Raw genomic sequence first — 13906 nt, 5'->3', positions numbered from 1 at the left:
GAAGAGCCCTCACCTTCTCCCTTAAATCTCCATCAGCCTCAGCAAGTTGGCTCTGGTTGTGACTTCTCTGTTTATAAGCAGCTCTTGCAGGTACATTAAAATACATCCATGGGGCCTCGAAGCAGACTGAAGAATCAGAGTGTTTTGAATCAAATGGGGCTGCTGACTGATCATCATTACCTTAAAATATGCATTCTTTCTCGTTAAGGAATCAAGGCGCCATACTTTAATCTTTAAGAACAAGAAATAAAACTTGATCTTTCTATGGAAACAGGAGCCCGAGGGAAATACATGTTTTATAATTCCAGCATTTTGGGCAATATTTCCGCATTCCCTTTTGTTTGTATCATTTGTTACACTTTGCAAAAATATTTTCTCCTGCACCAGTTCATGTGTACTCATTGAAATGTGTGGAAGGTATTCACATGTCACACATATTTATAATTCTTTTCCTAATCAAATAAAAAAAATAAAAAAAGAAAATGCCTGCAAATTTTCAGTTGTACATTCTTTCTGGTAAGCACAATGAACTCATATTTGCATTCCTTCCTTGTCTCATATTTCATCCTTTTCTTTCTTCATAGTGTGTGTTTAACTCTATAAATGGATTCTTCTCCCACCCTTTTCATTCACAATCATGTGGTGATGGATGTCCATTGTCCTTCTGGTAGCACTGCACTGATTTTATTTTGGGCAAGCAATCCCTCCCCTCTTCAATCCGTGTGGGAGAGTTGACTCCACTAGCCTCCAGCTTTAGCTTTGGCCTCATGACCCAGGCCTTGACAAGCAGTGTGTTCTCCCTCTCTGCCCCCACCTCCACTCCCTTAGGTCAAAGTGACTCCTGGATGACATGTGAAACTCAATGCCAGCCACGGTTTGATTTACTGGAGTGAACACCGCGCTTTTCTCCAGATTGGTTTCTGTGAGAATATGAACCAGGCCATGGAGCAGAGATCCTCTTGTGTGTGAGGTCAGTACAGAGGAACAGAGGCAAACATTGTAGAGAAATGGAGTCTTGTAGACATGATTTGAGCTCCTGGATCCAGCCGTGCCTGAAGCCATTACTTTTAGAGCATGTTTTCTCAGCCTCAGAACTATTGACAGTTTGGGATTAGATAATTCTTTGTTGTGAGGAACTGTCCTGTGCGTTGTAGCATGTTTAATGGCCAGGTGCCAATAGCACACACTGCCCCTCCCCCTCCAATCACAGCCAAAAATGTCTCCAGCCATTGCCAAGTGTCCCTGGGGGGGAGGAGGGGCAAAATTACCTGCGTTAAGAATCACTGCCTTTGATTGCCCGTAAGTTATGTGGGTCACTAAATGTCCTTTTTTGCCAATTCCTTTTTGAGTTGGGTTTCTGTTCTTGTCTCCAAGGGGCTTTCTGCTCAAAGGAAAGCTTGACCTGTAGGATGCAGGGGGACATTTAATAAAAGGGGCTGGATGATTGCAATGAATGACGGGACACCTGTTACCAAGAAGCCAGTTCTAGACTGAGCTGAGCAGTTTTATAGTCCGCAGCTGTATCCTGAGGGGGTGAGACAGAGAGCCTCATACCTCAGCCAGCTGGTGATGAGAAACTGCTTCTGATAGCCTCCCAGGGAGAGAGGGAGGCGTGGGAGATGGCCTAGGGGCACCTCCCACACCCTCCCATTCTCGTAAGACAGTTCTGCCAAGACTCAGATGGGCTGCTGTTCCAGCCTTGTCCTTGAGGCATGCCAGACCCCAGGGTGCCATGGTGGCTACGATCCCTTGCAGCTATTATAGAAAGAAGGGTAATGTCTGTTGGGTGATTAAAAGACCATTTTGCCACTATAGTAACCAGTCCCAAACATGTACAGGGCTTCAATTGTCTGCAAAAAATGGGGGCAAAGATCACTGACACAAGTAGATATTTCCAGACATACCCCCAAATATAAATATTTGGCAATTTGGAGGCCTGTCTTGCCTGGAAATTCCCCCCCCCTTCTCCCCAGTCCCTGTGGGGACCCCAATGTGTACACAATGATGATATTGGGATCCTGGCTGATGTTTCACCTGAGAGACCCTCACCCAATGAATGTTCTGGCACTCAACTGGTTTAAACTGGAATGAAGCTGGAGGTGTGATGCTGGCCCCATCTCAGGTCAAGAGAACACAAAGAGAGAGAAGGAAAGAGACTGCAGGAGACGCAAGAGGTTGGCAGGTGATGACATCGAGGTAGCAGGTCATTCGAGATATAATTCCTGGTGTTTAGAAATAATGCAGGAGGCCTGAGTCTGGGGCCTGTCTTAGACTCAAATTTCCCTTTTCTCCAGGGAAGATCCCAATTCACCACCATCTTTGATGTGGGAAAAGTTGAGGCCCCAAAGCTCCTATCCTCAGCTGGGGACTCCTACACTCACCACTTCCTTGATCTTGAAATGAATTCAGGGCTGGGACTAAGGTAAGGCAGGTGAGGCACAAAAATGCCGGGGTAATCAAGATAAATATGATTTTAATGCAATATTAAAAAAATCAAAACCGATGCCAAAAAAATCCTTAAGGAACAAAATACCAAATTTTAAAATAAAGACAGTATCTGTTGTTTTACTAGGAATTAAAATTTGAGGTGTCTGCCTCAAATTTCCTGGTTGCTAAACCAATCCTGCTTTTAAGTATCACAATGAGAACCGTGGCTTCTTAAACAAACAAACTAAACCCTCAGAAGCCAGTTTATATCAGAAACAAACCTGTGATTTTTTTTTCCTAAAACAAATGAACCAGATTTTCACAATATTTTATGATCTGAATAGATATTATGTCTGAGTTGATAGAAATGCCCAACTGAGTTCGTTGACAACGGGAACAATCAAAACAATCAAACCCTATTCCCGATTGCAACCCTTTTGGGGTTTATAAACCCAGCTACCAAAATTCTTGCAGTCAACTCAGGATCCTCACTTCCTCGGGCCCAAAGGACCCTCCTGGCGTCTTTTGACACATTCTAGAAGTGAGGAGTATTTCTCAGGTCTGCGGAAACCCAGAGAAGGAAACTCATTTTCTGATCTGAAGGAAGGTGAAAGGCATATCTTAACAGCACATTTCAAATGCATTTGTGCTCATCACAGAAGCCTCCCCAGTCCCTACATTATTTAGAAAACTGCAGGAGAGGGAATAATGAATGCAGAATATGCGAGCGATTCATTTTGATTTTTCAAAAATGCAACCGAGCCAGAGAGTTTCACAAAAGATCTAAAGCCAGAATAAAACCTCTGCTGTTGGCAAAGTCAAGGCAGTAAAGAGATGATGAAGCAAAAACAAACCTGAGATTTAACCTGAAAAAAAATTGAGCATTTAAATTTTTTAAAAGGTGGAGAAAATTCCATCCAAGGGGGTCTGAGGGTAAGGGAACTGTTCTGAAAATGGGAATTCTGTGCTCTGAGCTGTTCACAGCTCTGTCCCTGGAGAGTGAAATTAGATTTCACAGGCACTTGGGGGAGTGTGCTGGTGCCGCCCAGGATTTGCCACGGGGCCTCTCCACCAAGTCCTGCCCACTTGCAAGCTGCTGTCGTTATTCATGCAAAGCACAGATAATCCTGAGTGTCTGGAGCGTTTTGCATTTATATGGAACGCAGCCTCTCCCTCCTAACAGAGTGAGTCTAGTGCTTGAGTGCACGTTGGGGCGGAGGGTGGCAGGGAGCATCTAGGAGACCAGCATTCTCACCAACCTCCTATTTACTCTATTAAGAAAAAACCCATCCGGATGGATTACATTCAGTGGAAATGTTGGGAAATGTATAGAAAATAGGAATATGGTTAAAAAAAGTTAAACCTTAAAATATCTCCCAGGGCGACAAAGACTCCTCGAGTCTGGGTTTCAGGTCTGAGACAATGGATAATTGTGTCTGCCTTCCCCATCACGCCACGGTTCTGAGAGTTGGTTTGGGGAAGTTTAATAGGAGAAAATTTGGGAAATGGTGAATTGGGAGATGTGATTGTATTTCCTGATTTTCTCCCTGTCTGTCTTGGTCTCATCTATGTGGTTACACACAAGGCAACCAAACCAAGGTGGAATTGTGACTTTTTACACTTTTACCTGATTGTAGTTAGGTGGGCAGAACTGAGCTCGGCCCCAGGTAAAGGGATCCTCCTTAACTCAGCTAACAGGCCCCAGAATACAGTTACCCCAATAGTCAGAGGAAACGATCGTCTCCAGAGAAAATCTCAGTCACACTGGCATCTTTGGAAGCACTTTGGATGTTACGGAATGAATCAATTCCTGCTGCTTGTCGCTTACAAAATCAATTACATACAAACGGTAGAAAAGAAAGGTGCTTTCCCCCTATGTTCATAGCAACACTATTCACAATAGCCTAAACAACCTAAATGTCCATCGATGGATGAATGGGTAAAGAAGATGTGGTACATATATACAATGGAATACTACTCAGCCATAAAAAAGAATGAAATAATGCCATTTGCAGCAACATGGATGCAAGTAGAGATTATCATACTAAATGAAGTCAGAAAGAGAAAGACAAATACCATATGATATCACATTTATATGGAATCTAAAGTGTGACACAAATGAACTTATCTACAAAACAGAAACAGACTCACAGACATAGAGAACAGACTTGTGGTTGCCAAGGGGAAGGCGGTGGGGGGAGGGATGGAGTGGGAGTTTGGGGTTAGCAGATATAATCTTTTATATATAGAATGAATACAGAACAAGGTCCTACTGTATAGCACAGAGAAGTATATTCCATATATGGTGATAAACCATAATGGAAAAGAATATAAAAATAAGAATGTATATATATGTATAACTGAATCACTTTGCTGTACAGCAGAGATTAACACAACATTGTGAAACAACTATACTTTAATAAAAAGAATTAGAAAGAAAAGAAAGGTGCCTTTAATCAGAATGCTGGCAATCTGGAGAGATGGTGGATTCAGCGTCCCCCAAAAGCCACCTCCGAAGATTTGGCTTGGCCATGAAAGTTTTTAAAGGGAAACAGAGAAGTAGTCTCGGTTAATCGTTGAGATGGAGTGTCAGATATGCCGCCAACCCCACTGCGTGCAGGCTTGTGTGCGGTCTTTTCGACTTCTTGTGCTCTTCCTCTAGATGTTTTCTTATTCACACACGGAAAGAACTGACAAGTTAGGCAAGGTTTTGTGTGATTCAAAGATTTGAAAGGTGTGCTTGGGCTGCAGATGAGTAGAGCATGGGGGTGCCTGTTTAAAACAATATAGTTTTGCTAAAGTGACAAGAAAAGGGGCTTCCTGCTGAGGGTGGTTTCCTGCAAAGAGCTGCTTACATGGACTGTTTTATTGATTAACTTTTGGGAGCATTGTATTTTCTAAATAAAACACAGCATCAGTCATTAACAAATCAGTTCTCTTTCACATGGAATCTCTCTTTCATAGCCTTCTTGGGGATGGTAGGTGCTTGGTGGCTCCCAAACATGATTTGAACTTTGAACACTCTTGTGGAAAATTTGAGATAAAATAAGAATCGGTGCAGAGCTCTCCAACACACACCGTAAATCAACTGTGGATCAGGATGCTTTTGGAACAAATGACAGAAACTCACACTCAAATTGGCTTAAACAATTAGAGTACGTTGGTTCCCATCAGTCAAAAGGTAAATCAGCTATCTGAAGATGTCTTCAAGGAACAGATCATTTCCTTCTCTGCCCTGCCCTTCTGCATTGGCTTCAGCCTGAGGCTGGAAATCCTCCTGGGTATTGGAAAGCCATTGGTGTCCAGAAATCAGATCAAAGAAAACTTTGGAAGTTTCTCAGAAGAGCAAGCAGGATCTTTCTTAGAAAGTGCCAGCATCTTGAATTACCTTGGGCCCAACTGTATTACATGTCTGCGCTCGACCAAGTCACTGTCAAGGGAAATGGGTGGGGTGACCCTTAGACCAGCAGTCTAGCTGGGGTGGGGTGGGGTTGGCTTCTCTGCGTTCCACGGCTTGGCAGGGGAACAGGAGGTTCCTGAGACGTCCAGGAACTTGTGCTGTGAGGCTGGGTTGTAGATGCTGGTGGGTATCCATGATATACGCTACTGTCTAGGAAAAACTCACCGTTCCCTACCCTCACTGAAGGAAAATTCTTTTTTTTTTCCCACTCACTACTCACACAGATGCTTCTGTGACCAGATGTGTGGGTTTTTTTCCCCACATTGACCAATTCTTCGACACCAGCTGCTTGTCCTACAATTCAGTTCAGTTCTAAAGCCATCTGTATGGCATAAGTGCCAGAACCCACAGACTAAGGGCCCAGTCCCAAGGCTGCTGCCACTTCAGGTGCCGATCACAAGTCCCAGGTTGTCACCTGTACTTCTGGCCAACAGGCTATAATTTGGGGTCCTTACAATCCCCTCCTTGGGTTTGATAATTGGTTAGCATGGCTCACAGAACTCAGGGAAATTCTTACTTTTGTTTACTGGTTTATTATAAAGGATATAGTAAAGGATGCAGATGAACAGCCAGATGAGGAGATACATAAGGGAAGGTCCACTGAGTGCAGGAACTTCCGTCCCCGCGGAGTTGTGAGGTGGGGTACACTACCCTCCCAGCATGTGGATGTGTTCACCGACCCAGAAGCTCTCTGGACCTCACAGTTGAGGGATTTGTTAATGGCGGCTTCATCATGTAGGCGTGATCAATTATTAACTCAATCTCCTGTCTCTCTCCTCTCCCCTGAGGATGGGGGATGCCGCTGAAAGTTCCAAACTTCTAATCATGTTCGGTCTTTCTGGTGACCAGGTCCCAGCCAGGAGCTATGCAGGAGCCCACCAAGAGTCACCTCTTTAGAACAAAAGGCACTCTTATCACCCAGGAAATTCCAAGGTATTTAGGAGCTCTGTGTCAGGAACCAGGGTCAAAGACCAACTATTAGAACAAACCAGGGAGAACATCCCTTTCAGAATACCCCTTCCCTGCCTCTGGGTTGGTGTCTGATACTCAAAACTAATTTCACTTTCCTTTAAACTTTTACAGTGTGTGCCTCGTGTTCCGAGACAAGGACAGATGCCAGAGTTCTGGGAAGTGGATGAGGGCGAGGAGAGCCAGTGGGAGGAGCAGGGCCCAGGGCAGAGGGGGAGGGCATAGACCTGGCTCCCACATGGTTGGGTACCAATCCTGGCTCTGCCACCTCTGGGCTGTGGACCTTGGGTGAGCCATCTCATTTCTCTCCTCCTCAGTTTACCCACCTCTAACCTGAGCATAATTAATAACACCTGACTCAGAAGTTTGATGTAAAGATTATGATAACTTATATATGATACTCCCCAAACAGTGCCTGGCATATAGAAGGCATTTTATGTGTCTTCTACAAGCACTGTCTTACAAAGTGAGGAGACATGAGACACTTTTCCTAGCTGGACAAAGAAATAAAGATGTTCAAGTATTGCTCAAAATGACAAGCAATGACTATTCTTATTGTAGAATAATAGTAGCTCACATGTATTGTTCACCACATCTAAGACATTCTTGAAATCAGTGCTCTCAACAATGCTATGGGGTAGGTACTATTATTATCCCATTTCACAGATGTGAAAACAGAGACACAAAGAAATGCAATAACTCATCCAAGTTCCCACAACTAGTAAGGGATAGAGCTGAGCTTCAAATCCATGCAGTTTCCCTTCAAACTCCATCTTTCCTATTTCTACAGTAGGAGGGAAAATGTATGCAGCTGGGGCAGCAGAGTGGGGGGTGGCAGTGGTGGGATCAAATGCTCAGTCTTTCAGATGTTAAGGCAGGAAGCCAGCAGCTTTATCTAAAGCTGATAAGAGGAGGATGTGGAACAGAAGGCAGTCCCATACATTGATTGTGGGAGTGTAAAATGGTACAACCACTTTGACAAACTCTTTGGAAGTTTAAAAAAATTACCTGTACCTCTGTCCCCTGACCCAGTAATTCCACTTCTATGTATGATACAAGAGAAATGAAAACACAAAAAGATGTGAACAAGAATACTTATAGCAGCTTCATTCATAATAGCCCCAAATAGAAACACTCCAAGTGTCCATCAACAGGTAAATGAATAAACAAACCATAGGATATTAGTACAATGGAATACTACTCAGCTATAAAAAGGGACCCACTACTGACGCACGCCACAACGTGGATAAGGGCTATTATTAATTAGAAGTCTTGCTTTCAGAAGTACCAAAGTTCAGAAGCCATCAAAAGTGGTTGATCCCGGATGTGGACCGAAAGTCAGGAGGCGGGACCAAGGACAAGTTGCTACATTTTCAGCCTTTCTGTACTTTCGGTAATTTGAAAAATCATGTACTATTTAATTTACTAACACTAAAAGGATCTGTTTCCTCTCTCTGCCCATGGACCCTCAGTCAAAATTTGGTTAAGGAACTGGAAGCTCCACTCACTCAAGTTCAGCTTGGAAATTTTGAGTCCAGTTTGGAAAAGATGGAGATCAAATACATAGAATTGCAAAACTCAGTTCAAAGCCAAGGACATTCATCATCTAAGTGACCAGGACTTGGTGGCTCTATTCCAAGAGAGGCTCGGCAGAGATGGCTCATTCCTGAGAGGGACAAGCTGGGGGCATCTCACGGGAGAATGGCCTTGAGAAGGAAGCCCACACCCACAGGTCGTGTGTGCCCCCTGAAGGATGCTACTATCAGCCTTGACAGAGCCCCAGCCTGGAGCCTGTAAATGAACTAAAAAACAGGAGTAGAGGACGTGTGCTGTCTTTCATAAATGAAGGACCCTCTAAGCAAATTGTTCCGCATGCTGATGGGCACTGCGGTCTCTGAAGGACTTCAAAATGCAAATGAAAACAAATTTTGCTGAACCAGGGCTCTCCGCTTTTGGAAAGCTTCAGATAGTGAATCCAGAACTTAACAAAAAAAGAGACTGGAAAAAAAAAAAAATACGGGTTTGCCATTCACATTACATAAGTATTTATCATTTTACAAAGAAGCAGACTTTAGGATGTGATTTGTTTTACACAAATTCTATTTAGACACCTCCTTCCATAAATATCCTAAAGCCTGTCTGCAGGATTTAACCTGCCCGTTGTCTGTGTCCAGCCCACATCCTGGAGGGGGATGGGATCCTCCCCTGGTTGGTCACTGTTTTATCCCCACTGCTCAGGGCAGGGCCTGCCCCATACAGGAGTCCAGCAGATGATTCTTGTGTGAAAGAATGAATGAAAAGGGTTTTTTTTGTGTGCCCCAAATTAGTTTTTTTTTAAGTGCTATATTTTTAATATTTTGGGTATACATTTGGTAAGACTTGGGTAATCTTTTACTGGTTTTCTGCTTGTTTGTTTACTTCGTTTTGTTTTGCTTTGGGGTCAGAACTCTTTATAAGTAATAGGAACTGACTCTGGTTGCCAGGATAAGCCTGCTTCAAGCGCTTTTGATGTTGTGGTCTCACTGCTTAAGACTCTGCTTCAAAACATGGCTTTTTTTTTTTTTTTTAAGATTTTTTTTGATGTGGACCATTTTTTAAAGTGTTTATTGAATTTGTTACAATATTGCTTCTGTTTTATGTTTTGGTTTTTTGGCCACGAGGCATGTGGGATTTCAGCTCCCCGACCAGGGACTGAACCTGCATCCCCTGAATTGGAAGGCGAAGTCTCAACCTCTGGACCACGAGGGAAGTACCGAAACATGGCTTCTGAGAAGAGATGGCAGATTGTCCAGGCCTGGGTCAGTGCCCACCCCTCAAGGGGGACGGGGCATCTTGACTGGCAGGTCCTCCAGACTGTACCCAGTGGGGAAAGCTTTGTTCCCCCAAAGAGAAGTGGGATGTTGTTACTGGAGAAGGAGAAATAGCATTATTGCCTGAAAACAGTGTTTCTCAACCCAACTGACTAACTCAGCACTTCCTTTTATGACCAATATTGTCTAATGCTGCCTTATACTCCTGAAATGAAATTCATGAATAATATGACTTACCTATACGCATACTTTAAAAAAAAATCAGAATATTGTCCTAGATGTAATATCAAGGAGAAATAAAAGGAAACTAACTTGTAGAATATTGCTTAGAATAAAAAATAACAAAACAATAGAATTATACAAAATTCAAGGATAATAAATACGTGCTTAGGAGTGGCTACCCTATGAGATTTAAAGAATCAGTGAGATGTTTGCTTCTGCTGTTGAAGAATAAGTCTGGATTTAAAAGCAGCGAGATGATCAGAAGCCAACTCGTACAAGAAGTAAGGGAAATGAAAGAACAGATGTGGAGTGGGCCCTGAGGTAAAAACATTCAAGGTACATTAACAGTTGCCAAGAAACACTTTGTGATCTTATGGAGTTGGGTTTGAGTTACAATGAATTATCCACAGTGTTTTTACTTGAAGGAATATCTAGAGGGGAATTAAAAAGTCATGGGGGACACAGTGGGACTGTCTTGTATGTTGCAGGAGTTGGAGCATCCCTGGGCTCCTGATCACTAAATGTCAGTGGCCTCTGTAAGAAAAAAATTGGGAAAGATTTTGAAATTCAGAGGGTATTCTGACTACCTCATCAACCCAGGTAGTTTTTGCCTCCCATTGGCTTTGACTAGGCTATCCTGTAAAGCTACAAGTTAATCTGTAGCAAACTGATAGTAATGCAAACAATTCCTGTCCATAGAAATGCACATTATATCCAGTAGGGGTTTATGGACTACCCTCCCCCATTATGGAAGAAGCCAGTTCTGAGTCCATTAATCAAATTCATTTCAGCCTAGAAATGTGTCTACACTTCGGATTTTCCTTTGAATTGGTTTTAAAACCTTGCCAGTTCCCTCCTTCATAACTGAGTTAAATAAAACCTTTGACATATTCACTTCATGTTTGTAGGACGTTCATGATTTTACCTATTTTTAAAAAAATATTCTTTAACAATCTCTATCATTGTGCAACCAAAGACTAACTTCTTAACTTTGCAAACTCCCCAGACTATATGCATTGTGAGTCACTGCATTCACACACACACACACACACACACACACACACACACACACACACACACACACGGCAAACCTAAAGAGTCTTAACCCATTTTCTCTTATCTCTACCTTGTGGCCTTGTGGGGTACTAGTTGACTGATCGCTACACTGTCCCTACTTTACAAGTGTCCCACTTGGAGCTTTTAGGGTTTGAGACCCCAACCTCAAATTGGGGTCCTTGAGATCACACTGTATTCAGAGCTAATATTTTTATTTAACCAAAATCCTCAGCTTTTTGCCTCTTATGTGAAGAAAATCACAACTCCAGAGATGACCCGCCACCCCTCCACATTTATGCGAAGGGGAATTACATCCTGTGTAATTCCAATCTTCTCTGTCACGGTTGTTTCTTTGGTCTCGTGGGGGTATTTTTAAGCATCAAAAGGAAAAAGAAGGAGAAAATCCAAAGAGACCACCCCCAAAGTCTGAAATCCTGTTAAACCTCAAACAAAAACAAACCCACCAGGGCTTGACGGAGTAAGCTCCTAAACAGAAAAGACCACGGTCTTAGTGGTGAGATTCTGTGGGTTCCTTTGTAACCCTGATTCCTTCCGTCTGACAGCAGGGGATGGGGAGAGTCTCTGATTTTCCTGGTATTCTGGTCAGGCTACTTGGAATGGAAGGAACCCTCCCTTTGATCTTTTTAGTGCTTGTTTGTATAGCCCTGGTCCTTTCAAGGGGAAGAGGCAGAAAATCATCACCAAAAGCAAAGAGCAGAAGAGGGAAAGGTGCGTGGACATATCTGTGCTCTGCTACTTAAAATCAGCGTCCTGACAAGTTAGGGTCGTGCCAATAGATCAGGAGGTCAGGGTGAGGAGAATGAGATCTCCTTCAAATCTTTACGCCCTCCTCAATGTAGGACATATTTCCAATACAGAGAAGAGTGTCTCTTGAAAGCACTTTGCTGGAGGGCTTTACGATACCAGAATAGTAATAATTGCTGTCAAAGACTCAAATACTAAAAAATACTAAAATATAACCCAAAGTGTAATCTGAATGCAAGACAGTGTATGACCAAGGCGTTAGTTCCCATATACTGTGTATGTGGGCCTGTCTGTGCTCCTGGCACACCTCTCAGGCTGCATCTGCTTCCCCTCCCCGTCTCCTCCACTCCACTCAGCTGCATGCCCCGCCCCTCATTCACTCAGGTCTCTTCTCTAACATCCTCTCCCTTGCGAGACGGGCCACCCATCTAAAATAACATCTCCATCCCTCTCCATCTTCTTATTCCGCTTTATTTCCTCCATAACATGTTCACTTCTGACATTATATTGAATTTCTATTTTTTTTATTGGTTTTTATTGGTTTTTTTTTTATTGGTTCTTGTCATTCTTCCCATTCAAAGGTCAGGTCCAAGTGGTCAGGGATTTTGTTTTGTTCACTGTGGTAGCTCCAGTGCCTAGGACAGACCTTGGCACATGGACCTCAACCAGTATTTGTTTTTACGTGGGTCCCCAATCCTTAAAATACCAGCCTTGGACTCACATCCTTCTTGAGCCTCTGGGGATGGTCATCAGAGTCAGTCCCTCTTTCCTCAACGGCCTCACTGGCCTCATTGTATTCGTGCAGCTTTTTCACATGCTTTTTCAGCCTCTGGGCATGAGGTTTTACACTCAGCCAGGGGACCAGATCAGGGAAGACAACAGAATCCCTGCCTCACGGAGCTGCCATCTTCCAGAAGGGCATTGGGGATGAAACATGTTACTTGTATCTCTGTCTAGTTCTTAGATGTCCTTTTAGCTCATCTTATAGTTGCTTTGATCATTTGTTCAAAAAACCATTTTTGTGGGGGAGGGGCTTACCATTTGCCAGAGACTGAGCTAGGCACTAAAAAATGAATAGACGATCAGAATTAATTTCAAAGGACTCACAGTATACTGAGTAGTGAAGTGGTAGAGGCAGACACGACAATGCAAACAGTAGTAAAGTGGGATGTGTGCTATAATAGAGATGGAGGCATTAACTTTTGGGCCAAGGATGGTAGTAGAACAATGAGGGAGAAATCAGAGAAGCCTTCACGGAAGAAGTGACAGATGCAGAGGGATGAGTAGGAGTTAGCAGGGAGAAGTGGGACTGAGAGGGAAAGCCATTTGGGCAGAGGGAAGAGTTTATGCAAAGTCTATGGAGATCAAAGAGCCACTATTGATGAAACAGTATGATGTCTGGGAAAGCGACCAAGCGTTTTAAATGATGCCTCAACTTCCCATGGCCCTCTCCAATCCAATACTGAGTAATCTTTTAAGAGTTGGCCAAGTGCCATATATACACTATCAAATATAAAATAGATAGCTAGTGGGAAGCAGCCACACAGCACAGGGAGATCAGCTTGGTGCTTTGTGACCACCTAGAGGGGTGGGATAAGGAGGGTGGGAGGGAGATGCAAGAGGGAGGGGATATGGGGATATATGTATATGTACAGCTGATTCACTTTGTTATAAAGCAGAAACTAACACACCATTGTAAAGCAATTATACTACAATTAAGATGTTAAGAAAAAAAAAGAATAAAGGGGGTGACTTAAAAAAAAAAAGAGTTGGTCAAGTGCAAGGCACTGGGGAGGCTGCAGACGAGCACAAATCACATCCCCTGCCCTCAGGGGCCTCTGAGTCTAGCCAGGAAGGCAGGCAGGCCTGTAAAAGGAAGGGAGAGTCAAAAGAAATGATTTGTGTTCAAGGCATCACTAGATGAGCACTGAGCACACATGGTGTGGATTTGTGCCCAATTCACTTGGTAAGGAAAGACGAGCAAACCTCTTTAGACAATGACCAGGTCATTCATTCATTCATTCATCCATTCATTTACCCAACAAAGATTTATTGAGCACTTAACATTATGTGCTTGGCACAGTTTAGTTATTTGGGAGAGAGAGGTGAATAGGAAAGGTGAGATCCCTGCTTTCATGAGCTTACACTGAAAATTCATGCCAAATACGGGTGAACAGATGAGTAAGTAGACCTTTCC

This window comes from Balaenoptera borealis (genome assembly GCF_965194805.1).
Source record: "Balaenoptera borealis genome assembly, chromosome: 16".
Taxonomy (NCBI): domain Eukaryota; kingdom Metazoa; phylum Chordata; class Mammalia; order Artiodactyla; family Balaenopteridae; genus Balaenoptera; species Balaenoptera borealis.
The sequence above is the reverse complement of the archived record's forward strand: the minus strand, read 5'-3'. Positions refer to the sequence as shown.